The sequence below is a fragment of the Diabrotica undecimpunctata genome, chromosome 2 (assembly GCF_040954645.1).
Source record: "Diabrotica undecimpunctata isolate CICGRU chromosome 2, icDiaUnde3, whole genome shotgun sequence".
NCBI classification, from domain to species: Eukaryota; Metazoa; Arthropoda; class Insecta; order Coleoptera; family Chrysomelidae; genus Diabrotica; species Diabrotica undecimpunctata.
The window spans coordinates 128,364,404-128,383,795 of record NC_092804.1 but is presented as its reverse complement, the minus strand read 5'-3'; positions in this window follow the sequence as shown (position 1 = coordinate 128,383,795).

The window sequence follows — 19,392 nt, the reverse complement described above, 5'->3', positions numbered from 1 at the left end:
GTGGTTTCTTTTTCACCAATATTTGTTGTTTTGTTTTTTAGACTGCATCCTTATTATGTAGTTTTATACCAAGCTTTACATGAGAGAGCTTTTGATGCAAGGCTGAATTACTGCAATTGAATGTTAGGTCTGCTAGAAGAACAACCGCATATCATGTCAAAGATTTTGTAAACAGACAAGGCTACGATTAATAGTGCGGTTGGTGTTAATCTGCATAATATGCATTATTGGGCTGAAAAAAAAAACCACACTGGATACATGAGGTGCAGGTTCAAGGTAGATGAAGTGTTAAAGTTTGTTGTGGTATAGTTGATTGGAAGATCGTAGGTCCATATTTCTTTGATAGAACTTTAACAACGAAACATATTTGGATATTCTGGAAAATCAGTTGCCTGTTTTATTAAAAGATATTTCCTTACAAACAAGAAGAGATATGATATTACAACATGACGGGTATCCTGCGCACTTTTCTAGTCGAGTTCGAGAATATTTGTATGAAAGTTATCCAAATAAACGGATTTGAGGGGGAAGTATATTTTCATGTTCAGCTAGATCTCCAGACTTAACATGTCTGAAATTTTATTTGTGGGGAAGATTGAAGGACTTAGTGTACCAAACCCGACCAACCACGCGAGACGACATGAAACATCGCATTATAAACGCAATATATCAATAAATAGTATATCAAGAGCTAAGATTGAAGCAGCTGTTATGTCTACGCTCGAAAGATTACATCTTTGTGTGAACAACGATGGAAAACAATTTGAACATTTAATTGGACATTACGTTTTAATGTTCGAGATATTTGTATGATCTTTCACATATTTAATTTTAAGTTATAATAAAGGGTGTGTCAATACTATACTTACTTATGTTTATGCGTTTTTATTCCCGCATATCTCGAGTTGGACAAAAGCTATGAACATGCGGTTTGCTTTATTTTGTTATGAATGTAATCCAGTTTCATTATAATTTACAATAAATAGTTGTTTCCATTAAACATTTTAATAAAAAACAAATTTTAATTTTTTCTATTTGAAAGTACCCTCTACCCATGACAACTAAAACTAAATGCAATTGTTTTATAGTAGATGTAAATTAAATCATCTACACTCTTTCTAATGACACTCATTTCGGTAAAATCAGTTGATCCAAACCAAAGTTGTAGGTATTTATCTACAAATAGTTTCCCACTCTCCCCCGCCCTTTATTTAAAAAATAAAAAAAAGTACTTAAACAACTTTGTGCGGAATTTAGGCCTCTTTCTAGTTTACTTTTTTAACACTTGGTATAATTGGGCATATTTCACAGAAAACTGGTTTTCAAATTTTTCTTTACAGGTTACGCCCCCTAGTGGTTAACCCAGAAACTTGAAAGTTAGTTCCAGCGATTTCTCGTGGCCACTTTAACTAAGGAATTTTCTCTCCTAAAGTTATAACATAAACAGTTTCTGATATATAGCCGAGAGATCGGCTTATTGGACCAGCCGGTACAACAGATTAAAATATTATTCTGTTGTCGTCATAGCCTTAAATAGGAGAAAGACAAAAAAATTTAGTGAAGTGATTGTAAATGCAATTGATTGGATCCCCGTTGCATGATGATGGGCAAAATCACTAGTTGTCTATAAGTCACTAAACTAAAAATTTAATCCAAAAACTACAATAATTAATTAAAAAATTAAAAAGAAACAAATTTGCTTGCACCGTTCAAAGATTTTGGAGAAGAACTAACAACAACCTAAACAAAAAACTAATGAAGACTGAAATTTAACGGCTGAAACTTTTTGGATGATTAGTACAACTTATTTAAGACGTAAACTTGTGTTCTGCGTCGATATGACTCATACCTCTTTAGAAAATCAATTACCTCTACTTATTGTATATTGTCCACCAACCAATAACCCTCAATGGTTCATGACCAATAACCCTCAACTAAAATGTAATTAAAACGTTTGGATTTAAGGCAATCACATCTTAATAATGACGTATTTATGTTAAGTGATTATTCTAATTTTAATGATAGGTACCAATATTTAATATATTTAAAAAGATAACTGATGTACGATGCCAAGATGAAAATTTTAATGAAAGGGCTTAAATTTTCTTGTAAATTTCGCGATAAAAATAAATACTTCATTTATTTTCCATCTCTTCAACCTAGTAAATCTAGACGCTGGTGGATTGAATGCAAAATAATCAAGATAACGAGATATTTAATTAAATAGGCTAAATGAATATTACTTAAACACGTAATTATCAAATGTTATTGAGGTAAATTTATTAGGTTTTCAACATATTTAACAAAAAGTTTGATTTTTGACTAAGTTATAATTATTTAAATTCATGTTTAAATGTTCAAACGTATTAAATATTTTGAGATTCATTTTAAATTTATATTACTTTAAGTTTAATTCTCTTGACACCTACAACTTCAAATTTTAAGTACCTGTCAAATAGTTTATTTTTATGTATTTCTCTTTCACTTTTAAAGTCATTTAATTTAATTCTAATTCTTGTACGACATATAGAATCTATATTTGTAATTGTAGAGTCCAACTCTGCAAATACTGAAAGAACCATATCGTCAACTTTTAATGATAAGAACCGATATCGGTTATTCATCATCAATAACCTGTATGCATCCACTGCTGGTCATATGTCTCCCTTAGCTCTTCTAATCTATCTCTGTCTTGTCCAGTTACCGCTAACATCCTTTAGATCGTCAGTTCATGGGGTTAATGAGCGTCTTCTGCTCCGTAATGCTTCTTGTCTTGGTCTTCACTGGTTGCCTGATTATCTGGCGACGTATTATGCCCAATTGCACTTTAGTGATGCGATTTATTTCATAGCATCTGTTGTTTTTGTTCTACGACGTATTTGTTCGTTTGGGATTCGGTCTGTTAGAGAAACACGCCATATCTGGCGCTCCATAGTAGTCTGATTCACGCGATTTTTATTGACTACCTTTTTTGTGAGTATTAAAAACTTCGCTCGTCAGTGCAGGTAACACACATTGGTCAGGGATTTTTCTTTTTTAGGCCTAAGGGTAAATCTAATTTCAATATATATTTATTTACCAAACACTGCCCAGGCTCGTCTTGTGCGACCTGGGAACCCACATATCTGGTTATCTCTGCTTAACACTTTCATTGCCGACGGCACACACCGTGTGCCATCGGCTATTGTCGTCACAGGCCGACGGCGCACCATGTGCGTCCCGCGCATACGTGACTTTCCACTTTCCTCAAGTAGTATGGCTCTGGCCTTTGTTAGAGTCAGTTCTGTTTTTGTTGGCCGTTCAGATATATTCTAAAATATATACGTGCACTAGCGGTTTCGGAATTTTGTGTTTTTTTATATAGTTATGGATGGTGACGTTGCAGGACCGTCTAGTTCAAAGCGTGTATGTAGAGAACGTGATGTGGAGATCCCATTGTCGAGTGAACAGCTGCAAGAATTAGCAGATTCATTGTAGGAAAGTTCAGAGGATGATCTAGTAGTTCCATCAGATGATTCTTGGTCGGAGGAGGATGATAATGCTGACAGCGATAGAGTAGAGGCTGATATTGTGAATGATCCTGACAATGTTTTTAGCGATGACGATGATGATATCCCTCAAACAAGATTATTATTTACAGACTGGAATAACACTCCTGATTTGAAAACAATTGATTTTACTGAAATACCTGGATTTCGTGTACCACAACCTGTGCGTAATAATCTATATGAATTTTTCAGTTTGCTTATAACTGATGAATTACTAAATCGCATTGTAGATCAAACAAATATTTACGCAGAGGAATTTTTTTTGAGTCGTACCACTTCAGCTAAATCCAGAATAACCACTTTCCCTAGCAGAGTTAAAGATTTTATTTGGCATGTGGTTCCAAATGGGCAATGTACAACTCAATCGGTTACAAGACTACTGGAACAAAGATGAACTGTTTGCTATTCCTGGTTTTCAAAAATACATGACTAAAAATAGATTCATGATCATTATGAGGTGACTTCACTTTTCAACACATGCACGTCATGCGGGAGATCCTGGTTATCATAAAATCAGAAATCTTCAAGATTATTTTAATAAACGAATGAATGAAATCTATTACCCTGCAAAATCGTTATCATTAGATGAGTCCATGATGCTGTGGCGCGGAAGACTGTCTTTTCGCCAATTTTTAAAAGGTAAACGACACAAGTTCGGCATAAAATTGTATATATTAGCTGAACCCAATGGTATGGTGTTGCGATGGAATGTATACAGTGGTGCTCAAGGTGAAACTGGTGGTACAGGTCATACTGAAAAAGTGGTATTGTGACTGATAAAAGGGTTCGAGAACAGATGACATTCTTTATATATGGACAACTTTTATAATAGTGTTCCCTTATGTCGGAAATTGCTTGATCAAAAAACTTATGTTACCGGTACTCTCCGAAGAGGCAGAAAACAAAATCCAAAAGTCGTTATTGACGCAAAAATTAAGAAAGGCAAAATAGTTACCAAATTAGTACCTTAATAGTACCAAATATCTTATGGGAATTGCAGTTGGTAAATGGCGAGATAAGAGAGAGGTCCTATTTCTGTCAACGGAGTTTGAGGAAGAAATGATAGAGACACAAACAAAAGAGGAGACATTGTACAGAAACCAAGGGCTATAACTAAATACAACGCAAATATGTCTGGCATTGATCGCCAGGATCAAATGCTTTCATACTATTCAAGTGAGAGGAAAACTTTGAGATGGTATAAGAAGCTCGGAATACATTTTTTGTCTATTATGTTTCTCAACAGTTTTTTTTTATTCAGAAGAGCTTTAAACGTAAAACTTACATATTATGATTACCGTTTGCAAGTTATAAAAACGTTGTTATCGGAAAAATCTTTACCGCCTACACGCAAGTTGGACACTACGCATTTACCGAGTAAGTTGGACAGAACGCATAGGAGAAGATGTAGGGATTGCAGCAAACAAAAGATTCGAACGTGTACCCAATATTATTGTTCTTCATGCGAAGGAGAACCAGGGCTGTGTTTACAAAATTGCTTTGCAGAATAACACAAAAAATTATAGATATTGTATTTTTATATTTTGTTTGTTTTTTTGTGTGAAACACCTCTTTTTTAAATGAATTTTCTGTTCAGTGTCTGTTGTATTATTTTAGTGTAAACATTTCAGTATGTATGAACGACGCACACCGTGTGTCACCGGCCTTTCATACAAAATTTTATTCAAACGGCCGACGGCACACACCCTGTGACACTATTCCAAAAGCCTATTTTAGTCTATGAAATGATAAACCAATGTTTAAAATATATTTAATACACTTTTATATTCAACTATTTAGCAATGTTAAGTTACGGCCTCAGGCGAACATCCAAAATAGTTGGTTGGCACTGAATGTGTTAAACGAATTTTAGATCCTAAGTACTTATACGTTGCAGTATTTCTTTTACAGCAATATTTTGATTTAGCACCAGATTAGTCATTTGTAAGCGTGATATCAATTTTCCAACAATATTATCATCATCTATACATCTTATCAATAACTGAGAATCTCTCCATTTATGTTGATATGTCTTCTTACAAGTATGTTGTAAAAGCGTCGTGAATAGTATTGGACATATGGTATCTCTTTGGTGTACACCTTGCTGTATACAGAATTTATTTATTTTGTTTTTAGATGGTCTTACGCTAGCATTGGTATTTCGGTAGATATATTTAATTAGGTTTATGTTGCAATGGTCTATTCGACATTTTGTCAATGCGTTTAATATTTTCTACTGGCTTATAGTATCGGATGCTTTTCATAGTCCACAAATATAAGTGACAATAGTTTGTTGTATTCTGCAGATTTCTCTATCAGGAACTTAATTACTAAACTTTATTTCAAGTTAAGAAAATAACATTGCGTTTATGGAGATCAGTGTTGCCAAAGCTCTACGGCACGAGTTGCTGTTAGATTGTCGATATATGATTCATTTCAACCAGAGCCTGCATAAAAAAAGTTCCTCACTAATTTAGCGTTAAATCTTTTAAATAAGTGATTGTTTGAAAAGTCAAAGTACATTTCAGCATTTAAATTTCAAGGTTGAATATGATAACCTATTAATTTGTTACCCAAAGTAGTTGCCCAAACATTATTTTATTGCCCAACTTTAAATGAGCGTTGGCAGTATAACCACACCAGTAGTGCGAATTAGGGGAGTTAAACATACCTTTTCGCATAAAGGTAGCCTCATCCGTAACAAGAATACGTTTTAACAATTTTTAGATTAAGGGCTGTCCTTTCTGGCAATGTTTCACAAAATTTCTTTCTAACCGGTAGATCGTCTAGCAAGAGCTCTTGGACTATTTTGTAATCATAATAGCTCCTGCTCTTTAAGTATTTGCCATGTACAATAAAACCTCGATATAACGGACTACTTGGGGGGAGGGGGTGTCCGTTAAAGCCGAAAGTCCGTTATATAAAAATATGGTTAAAATAAATCAAAATACTTTGTTTTTAAAATATATATGTACACTGTAATTAGATATATATAAAAAATACAAAATACAAACAAAATTCTATTTAAGTAATTGTCTTCGGACATTTGTCGTGAAGTGACGTTGCTGTGGATATCGACGCGCTTGCTATCGGTAATCCCGTTTTGAACAAGTTTCGTTTGCTCTTTCCCAGTTTGCTGTTTTTCTATGATCAACTCCCTAAATACAGTTTAATTTAATAATCAATAAATGTTGTTAGATCGTCGAGATGCGATCTTACCTCTGATAACTTCATTTTTAACAGTCTTGTTTTGTCGTCTTGTTTGCTATCTTTACTTCTGTCCTCATTTTTAAGGTTCATAACTTCATCTGTTATTTCACTTTCAGTCATGATGTTATACCCAGGGTCACCTTCATCTACTTCTAGCGATTGTAAAACATCTTCCTCAGCTACATGTTTTCCGGCATTATTACGAATTGTCCTACAGAAATTAGTAACTTTTAACCCTTCTAAATCTATGTCTACATCTTGGCCATCAAACAAATCCTTCTAACCATTTTTTAATGTTTGCTCTTTCACCTCCTCCCATGCTGCAGCAAAATTAAAAATTGTTGATTTTAAATTGTAAAACCTTAAGTTTTGCAAAGTACGTTGCGCTCTTGTTGTATCTTCTGCATTATCTCCATCGTACAATACAACCATTACTTCGTCTAAAAACTTTCTGCGATATATTCGTTTGGCTGCAAAATGATTCCCTGATCCATGGGTGAAATAAGCGATGTTGTATTTTTTGGCAAAAACATATACCTGAAGTTTCCATCTTCTGAACGTAGAATATTTTCAGAGGGTGAGCAGGAGCGTTGTCTAAGAGCAATAAACATTTCACCTCTTCTGACGGTATTCCCAATTTCTCCCCTTGAAATTTTCTCATTGAAGGTATAATTTTCTATGAAAAACCAATTATTGAAAATATGTGAGGTGAACCATGCCTTATTAGAGCTATAATATGAAAGGGGCATATGATGCATTACGTCTTTATAACCCTAAGTTTACGAGATTTGCCAACCACTACAGGTATCAATCTATGCGATCCATCAGCGTTAGCACAAAGCAGTGCCAAGATCCTGTCCTTGCTGATTTTTCTTCCAGAATCCAATTTTTCAAATTTGGAGGCTTATGCGCTTTCAGACAAAGTACGCCATAACAAACCAGTTGCGTCAACATTGTAAATCTAAGATTCTAATAGCATTTCGTTACTTACTTGCTGTATGTGCTACTAATTTTTGCCTAAAAGGTTCTGTTTGTTCTTTAAGTGCAGCTGAAGCTTCGCCGTAAATACTTTTATTCATGATTTCGTGCCTTTTACGAAAGCGCCAGAGCCATCCATTACTTGCTCTGGTATGTCCATATGATTTGCTAATTTAATTGCAGCAAATATCAATTCGACTGCTCGGACCAGGATCCCACAGAACGTTGTTGGCCATACCATTTTAAGATTGCTTCTTCCAGTGAAGTTTTACGAGCCAATTTTATTCGTTCTCCAAGATTGCTATTCTGTCCTACATCACACCTGAATGCAAATTTATTTATTTTGTTTTTGTTTTTTTATGTCCAAAAGTTTGCTTTTTTATGCCGTATTGATTACTATTGATTACATATATGAGACGCATGTGTAATATTAACAGTATGTTTTTATTTTTTTTTACATTTGACCGGATTTTTTGTCCGTTATATCCGAAGTCCGTTAAATAGAGGTCCGTTATATCGAAGTTTTACTGTACTTGAAAAAGACGTATTTGTTTGTCCTGCCACATTCCTTACTCTGACTATTAGATCTTGATCAAGTCAATCTAAAATAATATTTTCTCTCAATTCTCTTCTCAAAATACAAACATTGTTTGTATTTTGAGAACGATTTCCAAAGTGGAAATTGAAACGTCAATAAACTTACTTTAACTTTTATTTGTGGCTTCTTCCCATTTGAATAGTAATTAGGTAATAATTACTTTTACATATGTGTGGATGAGACTACTGACTCGTCAGGAAAATACATTGACCACCATTCCAAAATCGTATTTAATTTCCTGTAAGGAAGTGGAAAAAACCAACGCTCTAACAATATCACGGTTTCTACAAGACGCATTAGCAAACTTTTTTTTCCTGCTGTTGTGCCTAATGATAAATTATTGCTTATTTTATCTGATGCCGCACCTTATATGGTGAAAGCAGGACAAAATTTAAAAATATATTTTTCCAAACTTAATACATGTCACTTGTTTAGCGCATGGAATTAACAGAGTTGCAGAGGAAGTAAGTAAAAATATCCAGTAGATTAATAGCGAGCGTCAAAAAGATATTCCTGAAATCACCAGTAAAAATGCAATGTTACAGAGATATGCTTTCTGCTGTTCCACTGCCACCGCAACTCATTTTAACACGTTGGGGGACATGATTGGAAGTAGCTAATTTCTATGCTGATCATTTTGTTGATTAAAAAAAAATTAACCTTTTAACGGATAATAGTTATATATATACCCGGTATTTAGGCGGCACACGCCCTTCCGGTAGGGATCTATGGAGGAGTATCACCAAGCCGCAAGCCCTTATCTCTTGCCGTACTGCTCCACCATAGGCCGATCAGATACCAGCATATTCTAGACTAAGCCGCAGATTCATTTAGAATTTTAAACTGCTGCGTTAGCCTTTTTGTTTTCTGTACACCGAGCTGGGGATTGAACTGACATCTCTCGCAGTGAAGCAAAGTAGAAGCCAGCCGCCCAGCCCGCTTGGCTATCCGATCGACCAAACCCGCTTGGTTATCCATTCATAAAATTCATAGAAAGGAAATTTTTCAAAAATTTAAAGTAACCATGGAAAAAATAGCGGTTACCAGGTTCTTTCTGAAGGAATAGCTGTAACATTTTTCAAACCACTTAATTGTATAATAAATTGTATTGTAAATGGTAAAATAAAAAAATATTGTAAATACTTTTTATTATATGCATATTTTCTCAATAAATATGCATATTTTACATAAATTACTGCATATTTTTGCGCATATTTTATGCTTTTTTATTTGCATATTTGCCTTAGTCTAGTTATAATATTAGTTAAATATTTTCCTTTATATTTCAAAGTTTAAATTTTAATATAATATTTTCCACAAATCATGAAGCTCCTTTTCTATTTTACTGGGACTTGCATTCAGCTCTATCCGGGAAATTTAAATAAGTCATGATATTTTATAGTATACCCAAATAAATCGCGATAACAAAGAAACCCACATTTTATGCAAAAACATTCTGTTATCCATAAGCGTACTTGTTATCCAGTTCTGTAATACACAAAGCCATAGAAATGACGACAAAAACTGTATAAAAATAAAATGTTCTATGCAGATAAAACAACGGAGTTTTCAGATTTATTTTAAGTAACCAAGAAGAAATAAAACTGAGGAATTTACATCTAAAAAACTATAAAGATATTTACAATGTTCATGCTGTAGTATGAATGTTGACAATGTTTTTGAATAATTATTATCAACAGGAAATGTACGAAGACAGAATGGCGTAATATAATAACTATAAAAAAGTATAATCAATCCAACATTTAATACAGTAAATTTAAGAAATTAATAAAATTTTAATGTTTTATTCTTCTTTTATTTTTATTTTTTACGTGAACCTAAGCTTTTTCTAGATATCGTGACATCCTCTTACTATTCTTATCCTAACATCATAACCTTATGTCTAACTATGTCCTTCCATCAGATTTCTCATTTGTCCTTTTCCTCCATTCTCTTACACTTATAGTTTTTAGGTTGTCTTCAACGTCATCCAATTATCTCGTTCTGGGTCTTCTTTTTTTTTTTCGTCTTCCTAGCGGCTTCCATTGTTATATTTTCTTTGTTGATTTTCTATCTTATTGTCTCTGAACATATCGTAGCCATAACAGTCTCTACTTTTAACAAATCTTACAATAATTACTATTTAAATGGGAATAAACCACAAAGAAAGGTAAAAGTAAGTTTATTTACGTTTCAATTTCCACTTCGGAAATCGTTCTCAAAATACAAACATTAGTAAGTTAAACAAATTTTTATTTACATATTTAAAAATTAGCTTTATTTACTAATGCTTGTATTTTAAGAACGATTTCCAAAGTGGAAATTGAAACGTTAATAAACTTACTTTTAACTTTATTTGTGGTTTATTCCCATTTAAATAGTAAATACTTTAAAATGCCACAAGAAAATAGCTTCAGAAAAATATAACAAAATTGCACGCTTTATTTAATTCATTAATCGCATCCTTTCTCCTGATTCTCCATGTACCGCCTTTCTCTTGCACCGCGCACTGGGCTGTATACTTTTCTCAGTATCTTTCTCTCGAATTCAGTTCTGTCAATAATTTGACAGAACTGAACTTCTTTTCTTCTTTATCATCTTCCTTATCCCCAGTAGAAGTACCTGCCTTCTTCTCATCTGCCTTTTTATCTTTTTCATCAGCTTTCTTTTCATCCTTCCTATCTTTTTCTTTTTCTTCAGACTTTTTCTCCTTGTCTTCTTTTTCTGTTTTCTTGTCATCTTTGTCTTCATCTACTTCCATCTTTTTGTCACGATGCTTCCTTTCATGGTCTCTTCTACGTTGGCGGGAAGCAATACTTAAAACGGCAGTAGTTACTTTTTCTCTTTTCTCTCTTTTCTTTTCTTCCGTTAGAGCCATATAAGCATACAAACTAGGTTCTCTTAAAGATGTCTGATAGAGCTCCGTATGCGGCCCATGCTAATGTGATTGTTCTTTGCAGTTCATCAGTTTGGTTTTGCTGGCAGATTTGTCATGTGTTGTATTTTTCCAAAATTTATGTTCAAACCAACTTCATAACAGGCGGTTTCTAACTCAGTAAGTATAGGTACAATCTCTTTTAAGTTATCTACTATTAGAACAATGTCGTCCGCAAATTGTAGGTGGGGGAGCATTTCGCCGTCGACATTAATTCCTTTGGCTTCCCACTCCAATTTTTTAAAAACATGTTCTAGAAGTACCATAAAAAATCTGCTTGCCTGATTCCTCTTTTGACTATATATTTTGTACCTTTGTGTAGTCTTATTTTATGGTTACATTATTGTATAATATATTCTGGCTAATTGGCTATGCCAAAGCCATTATACAATAAAAAAAAAAAATATAATATATTCGCGTTCAGTTTGAAGTATCTCTGCGACTTTCATCTAACGATCTCATTACGCTGTTAGTGTATATGGTACTAAACGCTTCGCGAAAATCTACGAAAGCTAGGACCAATGATTGGTTGTATTCAAGGGATAATCCTATTTATGCAGTGGATATGGCGGTCAGTGCCAAAGTGTTTCTTGAAACCTGCCTGTTTGCTAGGGTGATAAAAATCGAATTGTGTTTTCAGTCTATTTATTATTATTCTTGGTAATAACTTGTAGAGGTAGTTTAACAGGCTTATGGGTCGGTAAGTCTCGAGGTTTGTTGGATCTCCCTTTTGTGTTATAAAATGTGTACTGTGCCATCTTGTAGGTGCAGTTTTACTTTGATGCAGTTATAAGTTAGACATTTTTTTCATATTCTCTAAAAGTCTATCTTTTGTAATTTTTACGGCTTCTATAACGACATTACATTTTAATTTTCTTCAGTGTATTCCTTATTTAGCCTGTTGATATATCAGCAACTTTTCTGTTAGTTACTTATTATGATTTTGCTGACTTCTGTGTGATTCTGTATAGAAAACTTCTACTAGCCTTAGTAATCATCCCATCCCAGAGAACATATACTGGCAGCCTATCATAGTATGTTACATGGGTTAACAGAAATTCAGATGTTAAAATACAACTTTGAGACATAATTAAATACCATTAAGCAAATAGCAGTAAACAATGGATACAAAGAACAAAACAATTAATAAACTTTTAAATCAAAAACTACACAAGAAATCCTTGAAATTAGTATTTCCACCACCAGAAAAAAACTCAGTACCTTCTGCTCGATTACATATACAGGCAAAATATTAACAAAAATAGCCAAACACATAAAAAAGGAATAACATCAGCTTTCAGAACAAATAACAACTTGGGCAAATATATTAAAAACAACAAGTGATAAAATAAAAAGCACTTACACAGTGGTGTATACAAACTAAAATGTGGCGACTGCCCGAAATCTTACATCGGTCAAACTGGTAGAAATTTTAATAAACGAATAGTAGAACATAAAAGGGCTCTCAATAATAGAAAAACAGATTCTACATACGCACTTCACCTTCTAGATCATAATCATTCTTTTAATGACGAATTTCAAATTCTTTACATTCAAAATAAACGCATTAAGCTATCTTTGTTAGAATTTATGGAAATTAACAAATTAAAAAAATACAGATATAAGTCAGAATGACCAACTTGAGACAGACAGTTCTCAATCTATTTCATTAAAGACTATAAAGTGTAAACGCATGCCAAAAATAGATCACTTAAAAAAGGCACTCTGCCGAAACAGCCATAGTGATAAATTTTTATAATAAATTTTGTGGAAATTCTTTTATTGTTACATGTTTCTTAGCACTTTTTTTCTGGAATGAACGGTTCTCTAATAAACAACGCTTGAAGCCACCGTCGACTTTGAATGTCAGTCACGTGCGCAAAATCAATGTTGAATAAAATTTATATTAGCTCGACGGTAAAAATTCGATATTTGTGATATCCTATCGACAAAAATTAAGATGCGTTTTAAAGGTAAAGAGTGTAGCTGTTATGTGCAGTTTTTGTGTTTTTCCGCGAATAAACTCAGTTTTTACAAAGGTATTAAGTAAATAAACGTGGCGTGATTTTTGCGGAGCACACTAGTTCGCTCCCAAGGTTAAAACCCTGTTAATTACATACTAGTTTGCTTCAAAAACCATAACCTAGTTCGCTCCCGTGGTCAAACGCAAACAATGGAAAACATATGAAGTTGTAAGATAAAAGAGATGAACTTAGTAGAGATGAGAAATTTAGCGATAGAAACCCATAAATTTACATTATATTCACTGTTTTCCACCTTCAGACGTATCAGAGGAGGATGTCAACTAAAACTGTTACTGTCACAGCGATAGTTTCCAAACCCTTACGTCTAAAGGTGGAAAGCAATAAATGAAATGTAAATCTACGCTAAATTTCCCATCTCTAGTTTCATTTCTATTTATCTCATAACTTAATGTGTTTTCCATCTTTTGCGTAATTTTGCCGGTTATTAGCGCGCTTATTACTGTTAAGTATTTTGAAAAATGTTAGTGATTGATTTAGAAATTATATTAGAAATTTTAAATTGTTTTTAAAAATTACTGAAATAATTTTTGTGCCTATTCTAAAATATAGGTATAATAAGAAAGCAAAGTGTAAAAACTAACATAATATAGGATATTCTCTACCATTACAAAATTAAACAAATATAAATTAAAATGAGGCATTTATTTCGCTAGATATATAAATAAAATATATTTGACAAAATTAAATCTACTAATTTGAGATCAACAAATTTTTGACGCTGTAGAAGTACTTTTTGGTACACTTTTTTTTGGTTTCACAGATCTTCGTATTTTTATATGCGTCAATTTGAATATCTTTTAAAACTTCTAAAAATTGAAATTATATTAGGGTGCGGATTGTAAAATAACGAATTAAATTTAGAATGGAAACATTCACAGGTATTGGTTGTACGCTCAAGTGATGAGCTGTTTTCCGCCCACATCTCAGGAGAGAAGTCTGCCTCTTCAGAAATATAGTTGTCCACCAAGTAGTCAGCAAATTGTTGTATGGCTTGGTGTTTTGCTGGCAATATTTCACTAAAGTCTAAAGCAAAACACTGACCTACTTCTAATGGATCTAGGAAAGGTAGACCAAACATATATCTAAGGTATTTTCCAACTTCATTGTCGTTTGAATAATCAGTAGCCAGACCAACTGTTTGAATTTTTCTCCACTATTATTGTCCGAGATGAAACCTACATCCTTTTATTTTCGCAGATGGAAACACTTCACTTACAGCTGCATGGATCGGTTTTTCGAAATTGGCATACACAAACTTGGGACTAAAATTTACGTTCAATTTTTGATACTCCGTCTTTAAACAATTTAAGGCAGTCACATATGAGTTTGTTAACTTATTTGAAAGCAAAAAGAATGCCAACAGCACATAGTGTCCATTTTTGAGTCCGTGAACTGTAAATAGTTGAATAAAAAATTTAGTGCAGTATTTAAAAGTTTCGTCAACATAAATTGTTTCTAATTTACTTAAAAATGTTAACTTAGATACACAAGAAAAAGCAACAAACTCTTTTACCGGATCATTTTTTAATAAAAATTTTTCTTTTTATTGAAAGATTTCTTGTACTTCCTACGCACAGTTCGGAATTATGGGAATAACTTGTTTTCTGCCATTATAAATATTTTTTCTAATCAAATGTACATCGTCCACAGTAAGACTTTTAGTGCATGTTTGTTTAATTTCGCTGTGTATCAACTTCAATGGTTTTTCTCACAAATCATCCATTGCCTTCCGCTTAACACCATTACTTAATTTTTGCCGATTTAACACTGTTTTTGATAAACTTTCATAGGTATGGTTATGACTACATTCGACTACACTGTTACAAATATTTTAACAAATTCTTTGCAACTTGTTTCTACACACTGCCAACGTTTGATATTATTAGCAAGCATTTTACGGAAGTTATACTTGTAATTGTTAATAACTAACATTCACTTGCCCTTTTTATTTAACATTTCACTTACTCCAGATTTCTCCATCATGAACTAGGTATAACAAACCAGGACATTCAAACTGGAACTAAAGTAATAATGTTAAGCTTCGCACCACCCCTATTTCTTATCATAAAATTTTAGGTAGACTACTAATTACCTACCAATTTTTTCAAAGAAATATATCAATAGCAACTTCTGATACGGAAAAACCCAATCAAATATTGGACAAGGGAATATGAGCTCTAATATCATAATACTTTAGTGATATTATCGTTATAATTTTAATATTTTTTTAAGTAAGAAGTAGTGTTATATAGTAGCATTGTTTAAAAAAGACTCATTCTTTTTTAAACAATGATGGTAGTGTTGTATTAATAGGTAAATACAAAGTTTAAGAAGACGTTATTCTAATATCTTTTCTAAGAAATATATCGTCGGTATACTGCGAAAACCAGGTAAATGTCGGAATACCGAAATCGAGAAAAAACGTTTTTAAAGTTTAGTTTTATGTTGTGAATTAAGCAGTCAGCTTGTTTTTGATATTAGGTATTCTAGTGAAAGATGCATATATCTGAAATGATATTCTATTATTAGTTTGAAAAAGTTGAGACACCTATCTGACTAATCCTAAATTTAAGTTGGAAATGCTATCACTTACCTGGTTTTACCTGTAAATCTAAATAAATCAATTACTCTTCAAATAACATATTTAACACAAATATAATAAACCAAGTATAATATTGTCCAGTTTTGTGATCGAGATATGAGGCTTTTACTAGGTAATAGCAATGTTTTAAGGTATTAGTCGGTATTTATGACATTTAACTGGTTTTCCCTAAAAATTTTATTAACAGCTGTGTGTAGTTATAGTTATTGTTTATATGAATGACAGGCAGTTTTATAGAAAAAATCAAATTTATTTCGAATATAATATTAACAATATTATTATTATGAGGCTTCCTCGTCCGATTCGTCACTGAAAGCAGGCTCTGGCAAGATGTCTGTTACATCATTTCCCGTTTTCAAATTACGATACCACCCGTGATATTCCTCCGGTATCACTCCCTTATCACATAGCTGTACCAAATCTTTTTTGCTATGCTAATTGGCAAATGTGCATCATAAAGTCGCTTAAGTTCTTCAAGATTGCTTGAATTAGTTGATAACTTGGCATGCTTTTTTCTTGTTGACTGCCGTGCAGTATCAGTAAGGAAATAATTGAAGCTTGTTGACATGTCATAATTAAAATAGATTCTGTTTGTCTCTCCTTTCACGAATCTCATTCTTTTTATCTTCAACCACATTATTTTTTCGCCGTTTTGGTCTTTTGTCCGGTTTTTAATTAAAGTGTGTGACAAATTTTTTAAATAATAAAAGTCGTAGTATTTAAATTTTTTACATTTGTATGGTTCTATACACATTTTTTTATCATCAAACTTGATATTTTTAGTTCCTCTTGCATTTTGAAAAACAGACAAGTAATCTGGCATCCCATAGATAGATCTGTGCTTTTTCGCGGTTTCGTTACTACTCTGCATAGAGTCAACTTCCGTACAGGAATGTCCAGACTCTAAAAATTTGTGTTCAATAATATTTAAACGGATTCTGTCCTCTGCAGGTATCAGAAAATAAACTTATTTCACTTACATATTCTGGAACACATTTTGATAAGTAGTGGAGTATAATGCTTTCTATTTCAGAACTTCCTTGTCTATCGTTAATTTCTGACCAGTCAAAACAGTAAGCTGCATTTGGTAATGCGGCTTCATATACACACAAATTGTAGACACATAATTTTCGAGAATAATATAGTTTCCAGTCAATCCACTTGGAATCTGTAGTACAGCGTGTAGATCGAAAGTAACTGAAACAAAATCCCGTTATTCGTTAGATCTTTTCTTATCATTTTGTTTTTTAAGATTACATACTTCTTTTCTTTTCTGATAACTCTGTAACTGTCTTCTAAATCCGATTTGTCAGTTGGATTAGCCCTATCATATTTATTACAAACTAAACATTGATCTTTTTTAGCAACAAAAAAGCTTAAATTATAGTCGTTAGAAAATATTCTTCGATATGTAATTTCGCTAACACCTTCCAGTTTCTTCTGCTCATAGTCATTTATAAAAAGTTGGTATATTTTTCTTATACTTAAATGTTTGTCCAAATATCTACGCTTTGAACTTTGGCGAATATAATGTGGGCCCATGGTTGGAAAAGACTCAATATGAGCCTCTTTTATCCATATCTGCATAACAGCCTAGAATATCAGTTTTTCTTACAACATCTTGTATTAACGACGCTGATATACAAAGTGTCTTACAAAGAAATTTCTCACATACCTGTATGTCTTGACCATTCAAAGAAAAGTAACACTTTTTGGAAAATGCACGTGGTTTTTTAAACTACAACGAACTGCAACGACTCTGTTTGGTGGCTCCGTTTTAATACGTGCAATAAGAAAATGTTTCTGGTCTATATATTCTAACTTTCAATAATCACGACATAGTCTTTGTCTGTAATCTTCACTGAAATAACTGGCACATTTGTAAAAGCACTCTAAACAATTAACTGGTTTTGACATTGCTGGTCTATGGTCTTTTTCTTATCTTATAAGGCAAATCCTCAGCACGCTTCCTTTTTGCAACATTTATTACCCAATCTTTTGGGTTAGCTTCTCTCCAACGTTTTAGTGGACGTACGTCATTCCATACTTTGTCAAGAAGTAGATTTAATATCCAACTAGCTTTTTCAGTTGACACTAAATTGTTCGTGGGTGCACCTATTTCAGTATCTTTTTTCTCATTATTTAGGCTATCAAAGTGTGTAAATCATATAGACTTCCTAGAGAGAGCGATCCCTCTTCACTTGGCTGGTATGTAGGGTCTACATCTGAAAAGTCACTATCAAAAATGGATTCCATCATTGAGACTATATTGTTCTCAAAATCATCAAGAATTGAACTGCTGTCTTTAGTTATTCTATCTGTGTATGTGTTATAAATATCATTTATGGGTTTAGCTTAGTAACCATTTCTAAATTTTAACTAAACCCGTTTTCAGGTAAAATGAAGTAAGTGTACTTAAAGGTTTTCACTAGTCGATATGAAAGAGAAATTTTAATAAATCATACACGTAAAATGTATTAAAGACACTTATCACCTTTTTACTGAATATGGTTTGCAGTAGTAGAAATATATTTTTGTCCGGCATAATAATATATGTGGGCTTACTTTGTTTTACATGCAACAGAACTTTAATTTTATGGAAGTAAGTAGCGATATATTATTTTATATGAAAATGAAAAGTTGATTAGGTGTAACTTATTTGTTTATTACACAAATTATCTGCTGAATGGTAAGTCGTATCATTTGTTGGGTTTTACCTGTATGTAGAGCGGAAAAAGCCTAGAATTTTGGTATACTTAACTCAATATTTTAAAATTTGTCATTTACCTAGTTTTCGCAGTATACCGACGATATGGCCGGAGCGAATTTATCTATGCCCCTTTTCTGTGAGGTATTAAAATCTGACCGCGGGAGCGAACTATTACAGTTCAAGATCAATACAATCTATCCCTTCTGTTGACTGAACACCATAAAGTTTTAATTACTAAAGCCTAGCCCTAAAATATAACAAACAAATTTTGAATTTTGCAAACAAATGTTAGGCATTTGAAATATGCTTAAAAAACGTTGGATATAAAATTTCACATATCAAACAATCTACATTTAAACCTTTTTCAATTAAACTATTCCGTTTTTCAAAAGAACCAAACTTCTGCTATAAAGTACGTAAAACTGTCTTCTTTGAGGCGTTCCCTGTGACATGCGATCGTTTAAAATGTAAAGCATTAAGTTTTGCGTTTAAGTAAAGCATTAAGTAAATGCGTTTTTTATTCATATTTTAAATGCCTCATCTTAGTTGCCACAACTCAAAATTAAAATTTCATGTCATATGTTTTAAAGATTGATCTCTAAGAATGAAAAGACTGATCAATGAAAGTGATCAAATTTATTGATCTCACGAGAATCGTAAAAAATGGTAAAAATCGAACCACGTTTATTTATTTAACACCTTTATATAAAACAAGTTCATTCTCGGTAAAATATAAAAACTGCATACGAAAGCTCTACTCTTTACC